The sequence below is a fragment of the Poecilia formosa genome, unplaced genomic scaffold, assembly GCF_000485575.1.
Source record: "Poecilia formosa unplaced genomic scaffold, Poecilia_formosa-5.1.2 Scaffold2, whole genome shotgun sequence".
Classification (NCBI taxonomy): Eukaryota; Metazoa; Chordata; class Actinopteri; order Cyprinodontiformes; family Poeciliidae; genus Poecilia; species Poecilia formosa.
The window spans coordinates 745,047-756,673 of record NW_006799941.1 but is presented as its reverse complement, the minus strand read 5'-3'; the positions used below and the strand labels follow the sequence as shown (position 1 = coordinate 756,673).

At 40.5% G+C, this 11,627-nt stretch overlaps 1 long non-coding RNA gene across 2 annotated transcripts; it reads left to right on the top strand.

The window, feature by feature from the left end:
- Nucleotides 1-5,210: 5,210 nt before the first annotated feature.
- LOC103135594 (uncharacterized) lies at nucleotides 5,211-9,626 on the top strand. 2 transcript variants are annotated; one of them, XR_001661726.1, is made up of 5 exons: nucleotides 5,211-5,303; nucleotides 5,589-5,697; nucleotides 5,826-5,879; nucleotides 5,946-6,018; nucleotides 9,431-9,626. It is a non-coding gene; the product is annotated as an uncharacterized LOC103135594 (long non-coding RNA). The 2 variants fall into 2 exon arrangements; XR_001661727.1 differs by lacking the exon at nucleotides 9,431-9,626 and adding an exon at nucleotides 7,155-7,276.
- The last annotated feature ends 2,001 nt before the right edge of the window (nucleotides 9,627-11,627 follow it).

Below are 11,627 nucleotides of genomic sequence, written 5' to 3'. Positions count from 1 at the left end.
TTTCATTATGAGTGGAGGGGTATGGTGGGAAGATGATATCAGGAAAAGCCTCATTCATCAACCGTTTGCATTTGTACCTCCAGAGAAAGCAGAAAAAACATGCATGTGTGAAAACAAAGGAGATTTAGAGTGAAGTATTGGTTTATTCTGCTTTTCTAATCAATAGAGAAATTAACCTTGTAATGTGTTTGCGGGTGGAGCGGCCAGAGCTGCTCAGGTCTCTGATTAATCATCAGGAGAGCTCCTGGAAAAAGAACATTTGTGACCAACTGCTTCATCAACTTTGATTATTCAAGGTCTCAGGCTGTCCATGCATGAGCCAGGAAGACAAAAGAACCAAAATGATTGCGTCATTCTGCTTTATCCTTACAAAGCCTGAACTCTTCTGCAGTTTTAGTGGCCCTGTAAGTTTTACATATAAAATAAACAATATCTTCAGGCGTTTATTTTACAGATGTGTTCATGTTCTCCCTCCTTGTGTGCTGCGTTCTTTCTTTTTGCCTTATTGAAAGCAAACCAAATTGCATCCAGCTCCAGCAGCCAGCCTGCCAGACGCAGCCCCCTTCGGCCTGCTGCAGATTTAAATTACTGTAATCAGTGGATGAATAGCAATCAGCAGCCTTGTATGAACTGCTGGCAGAACGCCTGACCCCCGGCTCTCTCCACCAATCAGACAGCAGCATCCCATTCATAGCTAATCACCACGTGCGTTGATAGCTTCACCACTTACCTACCTCACATGTGACGGAGGAAGCTCTTCTTCTCTGTCTTTTTGTGTCGTTGCTGACCGGATTGATGGGGGGGATAACGTTTAGAGAAGAAGCTGCTTCCTGAGGTGGCAGAGTGCGGTCTCCGAGGAAAAGAGTTCAAGTCTTTATAGTTTCCTTCTCCAATTTTGAATGTTTCGTTTCTATGTTTTTTTTTTGTTTTGTTTTTTTTCTGGTAATACTCTCAAAGTTTTAACACGGGCAGTTGCACAGGGTGCCATTAGTGGGTTGGGTGGTCACATGGGCAAGTATTAAATAAAAAGGTTTTTATTGCATTTTTTTCACGTGCAGTCAGTGAGGAGTTATGTGTTGGCATTAGAGTGAGCAGGTTACCAGGCTAGGCTGCACAGCAGCTCCCCCCTCCCACACTGGAGAGGATTTCCTGGTTGTTTAATATTTCTGGGCTTTCGGAGGCGAATGGTGATTTCAATCAGACTAGCAAGAAGCACCTCAGTGCTATGTTGAGCAATGTGCAACCAGGAAATTTCAAGAAATTACATCTTCACAGGCGGTATCAGTATCTGTTCATGTTTACGTCATGGAAACAGCCATGAAACAAACAGGCACCATATTATAAGTAACAAGGACGTGCAAACTGTCCAGTGAATCCACATGCATGAAAGCATTTCAAAACTTGTTCAATACACATCCGAAAAGAGAGGGATACATTTTATTTATCCTCTGATTGTGTGTGTGCCCCTTTCTAATGACACTCTGGGCATTTGTCAAAAACCTCCACTTATGAATATGAAATTTTATCGTATTAAAATCAGACAGAGCAGCAGCAGTGGCTTGTTTTTAACAAAACATAAATGCGGACTGGGGACAAAAATGTATTTAGCACAACTGACTATAGACCTTGCAAAATGTTGTTTTATATTTATATTCTGAATTTTAAAAGAATGAAGATTTAACCCACATCTGGGTGAATAAAGTGGCCGACTTTAGCAAATGACAGAAAAAGAGAGATAAGGCATGGATGGGGAATAAGTGGGGCCACAAACCCGTCCACCATGGCTGACGACGCCTCTGTGTCGAGCCTCCCACCCTCCCTTACACTCCTCTCTCTTTCTTACCCCCTGCCTCCGCCCGACTCCTACCCACGTTCTCCTCCCTGCCAGGGGTGGATCCCAGCGTTTATCTCCACCATCCAGCCCCAGTGTCTCCTAGCAACAGAACATGGACCATTTAACTGCTCCAGCATCCCTCGTTTTATCCAGCCAGTTCAAACATACAATATGCCAACTGCCTCTCATCCACGTTTTGTGCTTTTATTTCCCGTAAATTCTCCTCTGGGTCTGTTTGTTGGTGTTTTTCTTGTTCTACTTGTCTCCAAGGCAGGCCTGCGGCCCTCAAAGCATATCAGTGCCACACTTGAGGGCAGACTGACAGCCAGGAGAGGCTTTTCTGTCAGGATGTGTCTCTCCAGGAACCAGCAGGTGCACACACACACACACACGCACACGCACACACGCACACACAAAATCAATGGGGAAAGACATGACTTGGCCCTCAGTTTGAAAGGCCCTCGCAGAATCAATTAGCATTGAGATTAATGAAGCGCGTAATGAAGAGAGTGCTATCGCTCCTGCAGACAGGCAGAGAGATGATTGTGAATCTGCGCGAGGAAGACACACGCTGAAAAGGAACATCAAAGATATTCAAATAGCCACTTTGGCCTTTATGTTTTGCAAGAAAAGAGCCAAATTAAAAGCAGCACAGTTTTAAATAAACCTGCAATGTGTATGTAGATTAATATAATCACATTTACATATAAAAAGTGTCATTTAATACAACACATAATTAAAGATAAAATGATTGCATGGAAAGAAGGTTATTTTTATCTCTCGGTATCCATCAGTGCTAATATGCTGGAAGGAGATTGTTTCCGGAGCAGATAATCCTGAGTGATCCTGTCAAATAAATTATGCATTTAGTTAAATCTGACCAAAAGGTAATAAATTTACATTTTTAACATGAAACCAGCAGCGTTATCTGTCATCTGCGATAGTCTACAGTATAAACATAAACAAGGCTGAAAATGCCTTTGTTGACTCCACAGGCTCCATATTGTTAGAAATGAGACATACTGTCATTTTCAACAACATGACTGGAGACTGGAGGTGATCTTTTGAACTTTTGCTCCAAATTTGATATTTAATTATTTCATCAGAAGTTTGGGGTTATGAGTCCTACATGGTGACACTTAGGAAATTGTTCTTTTTTATGCATATTACTGACAGTAACAGAAAGCTCCTCAAAATCTGTAACTGCATCCTGGGTTTTATAGTATTTTCCAGTAATCAGAAACACACACTCTGGTTCATGCTCACATAGACAGATGCTCCATCCCCCCCACAAGTCTCACACACACAGAGAAACATTCAGAGTGACAGTCTGTCTCACGTCGAACAAATCTGACAAAGTAGGCACAAAGCGATGCCTTCACACTTCAAAAGAAGAATTGAAAGGGTTATGTGTGTTTATGCATGCCGGCGCATCATTCTGACACACACACACACACACACACACACACACCTTATCACTACGACACATTGACAATAGACAGCTTTTAGCCTGAAGCGGCATGTTGGTGCAGCCTTCCTCTTTTCAAAAATGCCACTGACGAAGGAGGAAGAGGAGGAGGAAGAGGAGGGCTCAACATGACTCATGACTCTGGACCAATGCCCCCCCAACACACACATATACACAGCAAATGCATCAGTACTCTGACAGTCCTACAACTTGATTACTCATCAAACACACCCACTCCAAACCCTCCAGAGATACATGAGTTTTATTTTGTTGTTACTGTTTCTCTTTATTTTTATTGGAGCTACTTCATTCAAAAATGAAAGGGAAAGACAAGAGAGAAAAAGTCATGAAAAAGTAGAAAGAATAGTCAAAAGGAACAATGGGGGAGAGAAAAAAAGAAAAGAACGGGAAAGGACAGAAACCAAAGAAAAAAAGAAAATAAAAGGAGAGAAAAGAGAAGAGGAGAAAAGAAGAGACACAAAAAGGAAAGGAAAGAAAATCAAGATGGGAACTAAAAAGTAGTTCTTGTGAAATAAAACAAGAAGAAATAAAAGGATATAAAGTTTGGAAAATCCAAGAAAGAAATGAAGATTGAAAAGGACAAAAAATAGCATAAATACAAAAGGAAAAGCACAAAAGAAAAATAGAGAGAAAACAGAAACGGAACTGAGAAAGCTCCAAACTAAACGACATCCGAAGCTGCAACTATGTCTTTAAAATTTCCAGGTCTTCCTTTAGCAAAAAATCATGATCAAATCTCATGAAGAGCCACGTCCTCTCCACACTCATCATTTCATTGTCTCGGCTGTCTCATTATTTACAACACGAGTGTAAAGAAACACACAGAGTAGCGCCCCCTCCTCCTCTGGGGGGGCTTTTCCTGACCGCAGCTTCAGGAGGTTGGGACAAGATGTGGGTGGACAGCAGCAGAGATGACAGCGCCGTGCCGGAGGACACAGTCTGTCTTAGATCTGTGTGTGAGTCATGGCGGGGGGGAAACCCCATAGTCTGATGATGATGATGATGATGATGATGATGATGATGTTTTGTTGTAGCAGACAGACGGGACAGGGGTCTTCATTCAGCTACAGACAGGCTGGGACAGAAGACAGGAAAACAAGCATTCAGCATTTGAAGTAAAGCAAACAAAATTTTGATCAAATAAATCATATACTACATTTATGTTTAATTAAGCACCAAAATAAAAATAATTTGTGGCCGTCTGCAAAAACTGACAAAACACAGGAATTGCATCACTGACTGGCTCACATCTTCCTATAAGGAGGCGTAGCAAAAATTAGAAAGTGGAGTAAAAAAACGCAAAATCATTTTTAGTCCATGTCCTTTTTCAAACAGTCGTTTTACAGCGTCAAGTAAAAAGAATCCAAAAAACAAAACAAAAAAACTTTTGAAAGTTCTTACCATTTCCCAGAAACATATTAACCTTAAAGCGTAATATTTACCCTTTAGGTTAGATGCATATTTTCAATGCTTTTGCAAGAAAATTCAAGTGGAGTTGGGGAGTTCAAGAAATATATAAACTCTTGAAATGTCTTAAAAACATATATTTCAACGGGAAAGTTACGTGAAAACTATTATCCTGCAACTCCACCGAGTTACGGAGCTGAAGGAGAGCAGCAGTGTCCAGGTGAACACGATCAACTGATTAACTATGTTATCACATTGTGAGGGCTGCAGATTTACTGACAGACTAAAACAGCATTAAATGAAATGTGACGAGGCTGGGAGTTGGGAAAAATGTTGGTAAAACGTTCACAGTTTATTCAGTCATAAACTGAAGGGATGGTTTGTGTCAGACAAAATGATTTTTCTTTGATTGAATGACTGTTAAAACCTCAAATATGAGACTGCTGATAAACTTTTATATGTTTTACAGTTAATGTGAGATGTTGAATAAAGGTTAGTCTAACTGATCTCTCTCTCAGTCCAGAAGCAGCTGCTGTGATGTTCAACACTTAACCAGCTCTGAAGCTGCATGAGGTAAACGTCTTACTTCCTCTGTTGCAATTTCAGAACCTCAAGTAGACATAAACATTGTTTTGATTAATTTCCACTCTGAAGTTCTATCATAGTGATCTATGTGTGTGTGATGCCACTTTGTAAGAGTAAAATTAACATCCCGCCTGGTCCACAACGTGAGAATGTCCCATCAATAAAATCCTCCTTCATGATGTCATTAATCATCTTCGCTATAGCAGTCTGTCAGTGATGGATTTAAATGCACCTCGAGACGGTGGGAAAACAAACGCTGTGTTTGCCTCACAGTGAAAGAGGCGGCAGGATCTGAAGATGATAATGAAGAAACAGCAGCTCTGCTCCATCAGTCAGTGTAACTTTCAGTGTTGACTGCAGATTCAGAGCTTTGAGGAAAAATGTAAGCTTTTTGTGTGTTTTTGTTGCGACAGAGGCTTTTACCTGTCTCAGCCTTACGATCGTCATAAGAAATCTTAAAATATGTTTTTTTTTCCATAAAAGTATCCCATTGCTCCTTTGCCAATACAGATCTGCGTTAACACGATGATGTCAAACTTACTGTGCTTCCTTGCACTGGTTAGGGTAAGTCAACATTTTTTCTCGCATGTGAAAATACATGCAAACATATGTGCAATTATACAACCGTAGATATTTGAGAAGCAGAAGAAGAGCTTCTGGAACAACCAACAGGAAGGCAGCAACTGGATGCTGCTCCTCTGAGGTCAGTTACTGATTTTTAAGTCTTTGTAAGGACTGTATGTTGTCATTTAGGTTTTTTCTGGATTATCATTCCTCACAAGCTAAATAGTGCTGGTGATGGCAAAGCAGTGACAAAAATTTTATTGCTATTACTTAAAGTTGCAAGTTAAATTGAGTCTTTGTGAGCAGAGCTCAGCATCTGGTAATGTAATACCATTCCCTGTTGCTAGTCTGCAGTGTTACATCAAGCCTCCTCCTCTCAAAGTCAATCTTTCCCTTTCTCTGATTCTTTCTTTGTCTCTCGCTGTGTCTCTCTGTGTCTGAGACATGAGACGACATCAGACACACACGCGAGCACACACACACACACACAAAAGAAAAAAAAACATTCACACTCCTCTCTCATTGCTCTGCCTCCCAATTTTTGTGACCATGGCAACTATCTTGGAATATAGCCTGTGGATACATTCACTATTACCAGGTCACTGCCTCACAGCCTATCTGTCCTCCCATTCACACACACAAACACACACACACACACACATACACGCCCAGGCTCCTTCTAGCCGCTGTCGGCTCTAATCATCGGCCACTGAGGAGGCACAAAGCTTAAAAGAGAGACGAAAGAAAAACTACCATGGCAACAAATTTGAGGCAATTTCAGTAATAATATGAATTAGACTCCAAGCTGAATTATGTTTTGCAGGAAAGGAAAAAGCTCTCCACTTTTCTTTTGAAGCCATGTGAATGCAAAAAAGAAAAAAAGAAAAAAAGAAAACACTGCTGTGTATCTGTTTGTGTGTATGCCTGCTGCTAAATGCAGAAAATCTGAGTTTGATTTTGTCTTTAAGGCAGTTCAGATGAAAACATTCTGCTACAAAATGACCCTGTATCTATTCCAAGATGTCTCCTATATTCATCTGGCCAAAATAGGACACACACACACACACACACACACACACACACACGCACACACACACACAAATATATAGAGAGTAATACACACATAGTTGCTCATTCAGAATGAATGTCTGAGCATAAATGGCAGCTGGCAATACAGGCTTAGCCAAGCATGAAAATCAACATAAATTCCCACTCGGCTGGAGCTCGATGCCCCGATGTGGCGCTCGCCTGCGACCTCGTGTCCACTTTCCCCAGACACCTCTTCTCACGGCGGAGCAGAGAGACGCGCCACTTCCTGAGGCGGAAGTAATATCTGAAAGCTCTGCAACAGAACAGAGCGGATCTGAGATGATCTAAAGTGGAAGACGGCAACGAATCTGAGATACAGATACTGACATAATATCCACCTCAGCTGTTTGCAGCGGTTAGTTTTTCAGTCTGAGTCTGATACAGGACTTATGAAGATGTATTTAGTGGACAGTAATTAGTCTTACATGCGCAAAGAATTTCCTGTTTCTCTGGTTAAAAACATCCTTTGTCTTTATCATGTTGACATTAAATTTGAATGATTTTGATTCTCAACCACTCACAAAAAAATCAACTGCAGCTGGAATTATATTACACCCTTTGAAAATTATTATTATTATTACAAATTAAAGCATGAAATAATTCAGATGCATGTTTTTTTTTTAAATAACAATTCAATGGTTTCTGTGTTTCAACACAGAAAGTACACCTGGTTCAGTGATTCTGTGTTTCTGTTGACAGTAAATGGTCACACTGAGTCAGGTTCTCCTGGAGGTTTTTTTTCTGTTAAACAGGAGTTTTCCTTTCCACTGTTGCCACATGCATGCTCAGGGGGATTGCTGCAAAAATGGACTTGGTCTAGCTTAGCTACACGCTGATGAAGGAGAAGTGATTGTTGTAAAGTCTGCCCAGTCAGCTGGGCGTCCAGGAATAGAAAATGTTTCTACCAGTTGCTGTGTTAACATGTTCAATCAGTTCAAATTACAACTGAAGTCAAGTTTATTTTTTATAGACAAAGTACACTTCCTTGGTGTAATGGTTTTACTGAATCATGTGGCCATTTTCTCAGGTAGTGATTCACTTCATAGTTCCCTTCATACACAACATAACTTAAATAGTCAAGTTTTGGTCTACAGAAGATGTCTCTGCAGCTGGTTGCTCAGGTCTTTAATACCTCCATAAAATGTATACATGAAACGACAGTAAGAGAGACATGGGATTTGGAGATATTGTTCATTGTTCTCACATCACTGATTTACTGTTTGTACAAGGACTCAGTTGTCCCTTTTCTAATCAAGAAAGTGTTTTTGTTTTTTGATGTTTATTTCAAAAGTTTTATGTATTTTGTGCAAAATTGAAGAAAAAAAAAAGAAAAGAAAATTGTTTTTTATTATTAAAATAAAATAAAGAGCATATTTTGAAAATTTACCCAAAGCACAAAATATTTTATTTCACTTCCCAAGTTGGCTTTATGGCTCTACACAAATTTCATTTTGGATAATAATGGAAAAATAATGCAAAGTTTACTCTCTACCAAGTTAAAAGATGTGCGTGAATTTTAAGTTTTCAAACTTTCAAATAATATTTCCCACATCGTCTCTTTGGGTCCTACATTAACTCAATTTATTACCTTGACAGAGCAGCTTGATAGTAGCTGATGAGATGGGAATCCTAAGCTACTGAAGAAAAAGCCCCCATGATTTCATTTCATATTACAACAAACCTGTAGTGTCATAAATTTGAAGAGATCTGCAATAGCTGAAGTAGGATTTAGAGGCTCAAAGAAAATCATGGATGCTTTTTTATCAGCAGATCGAGATCCTCATCTTACCAGCGACTTTCAAGCTGCTATGTTGGTGTAATTGAGTTGATGTAGGACCCAAAGAGAAGCTGTAGGAATAATAATTTGAAAGTTTGAAAATTTGCAGAAATTGAGAATCAATTAGCCGGAAGAACAAAAGAGCTGCAGGAGGGACAGAAAGTGTGAGAACATCATGGTAACAACAAGAGAATCTGGTGACAAATGAATAAATTGGAGAGCGATAATGGAAGGAATGATTTGTAGAACCAACAGGCTAGTCTAATTAGATGAATGTGCTCCAGCTGTGAGGGTTTATGAATTGGGGGGACTGAGGTTACACTACAAAATGGACTGAGAATCAGACAAGAACAGCTTTTTAAAAAGTACCTAAATTCTGTTTTCGTACAGAACAGAATGAATCTCCAGCACTGGCGTTCTGTGACTGCTGGGGATGGGGGGGAAAAAATCTGTGACATGCCTGCATGTCTCTGCGCTGTGCTGCAGCCTGCACTTCTTCCTCTAGCTCCCCCACTGAGGGATGCAGGTGCATTAACCGTGGGTGGGCGCTCGTGATTCCCACATGAGCAGGAATTCAGCCATCAGAGACACGCGCTCGGTCAGAAGCGAAATAAAATGCCAACAGTTGTGTAATCATCTCACATCAGTGAATCATCTGTTGTTTTTCCTCCCCCTCTGACTGCAGACGGGAGCATCAGGGCTGCAATCTAAACATACTGTGCTGCAGGATGAAAAGCGGCAGAGGAGGAAGTCGGAGGAGCTGAAGGCTCTGACTTCTCCAAGCAAATCTGCTGCACAGACACGAGCAAATTTAATCACGAAGGATCATTCATTGTTGCTTTTTATGACTCTTTAAATAAAAGAAATTTTAATGCTATGAACCTAGAGCATCGTTGAACATATTTAAAAGNCTAAGGACTTTGTCTAGATCCTAAATACAGTATTAAAAGTGTTTCAAACTGAATTCGATAGATCAGATATCAGAGAAAATTGAAAATTGGTATTGGCCAGGAAAAGTCTGACTGCTGCATCTCTACTGTATTAATTGACTTTATTGTTCTGCTTCTGCAAGAAGGGTAATAATAATTCAAATCATGTCAGAGAATTAAGAGATCCCTTCAGTATTGCCTGTCATTGTTCATGATTTAGAAACAGAAAACCCCTGTGTCTTTATTTCCTCATGCCAAACAGGATGAGAAAATGCTAAAGATGGAGGGCAGAAGAAGATAACTATGAAATGTTCTTAAGAATCATCCAGATCAATTAGTTAATTAGCCTCATCTATCACTTGTGTTTCTCAGCTACTTTGTTGATCTGTGGCATTCAAAGAGAGGAACTGACTGAACTGACACCTTTTATCCATGAAGCTGGCTCAACTTTGGACCTAAAAATGATTTTGCCTCATCGACGTGTTTGGTGACAGATTTTGCACCTCAAAAGGGAGTCGTTAAGGACACGCTGAAGCTGGTCTTCATTTGTCATTTTTGACTACATGAATGAAGGAAAACGGTGCCGAAGTGACTCTTAAGGCACACTGACACTATTATAATTATGAATTTTATTTATATGATTGTAACACAGTTGTTGCTTCGTTGTGAGTGTTGTGTTAGATAGATACTTGAGGAAAGCTGGTCCAGACTCAGTATGGGATCTTTCATACTTTTTAAACAGATCTCTTTAAAGCTGTAAGTTGAATGCTTTTCCTGTGTAAATGTGCCGTGATGAGAAGCAGGACTGTCGCTTCTTGAAGCTTTTCCAAACACACACGAGCACCAGATGAATGTTTTAACATTTTGTGCCGATCGTCAGAAGGTAATTGTTTTTTTTCCAGCCGGAGCCATGTTGTGGCGCCGCGGCCATTTTGTACGGGGAGAGTGTCTCTCAGGCTGCACTCGATAAACGTGGTAGTGACAGCGGGCCCCTGCACCAAAATCCATCAACGCCCTCTGCTCCATCTCTGTCAGCTCCCCATAATGGGCCATAATGACGGCATCAGAAACGCACAGAGGAATCGCATCTCTCTGATAAAGCAGAGGGTAATAAATGGGTGCTATAAATTCTTCCCCCTACATGGACTCAACAACAGCACTCTGTTTGCGTGTGTGTGTGTGTGTGTGTGATGGGCTTCATTACACATGTCCAACGGACCAGTCGCCCAGTCTGCACAGGCACAGTTCGTCGCTTCGGCACAAAGCTAACTGATGGGACGGCCTTCTGCTGAACGGCATGAACAGACCACAAAGTGGTGTCACCTCTTTTCAGTACAGGAAACTATTTTTGTCTTTGTATATACATGAATGTGTGCGCGTGTGTGTGTGTGTGTATGAAAGAAGCTCTGAGACAGTATTATTAGCAGAAAATTGAATGAACTTCTTGCCGATTTCTGGTGTAAATCCTAGACGTCAGCCAGCAGACGTCCGAATGTATATTTAAGCTCTTAACATTGTTTTTAACTTGTCTGTGAAAATACTTTTCTGTAGAAAGGAAAAACTTTTGAAAACTGTTCGATTTTTGGCAATAAACGTGAGCCTAACGCTGTGCTAAGCATGATTTATTTTTTCATTATGAGTGGAGGGGTATGGTGGGAAGATGATATCAGGAAAAGCCTCATTCATCAACCGTTTGCATTTGTACCTCCAGAGAAAGCAGAAAAAACATGCATGTGTGAAAACAAAGGAGATTTAGAGTGAAGTATTGGTTTATTCTGCTTTTCTAATCAATAGAGAAATTAACCTTGTAATGTGTTTGCGGGTGGAGCAGCCAGAGCTGCTCAGGTCTCTGATTAATCATCAGGAGAGCTCCTGGAAAAAGAACATTTGTGACCAACTGCTTCATCAACTTTGATTATTCAAGGTCTCAGGCTGTCCATGCATGAGCCAGGA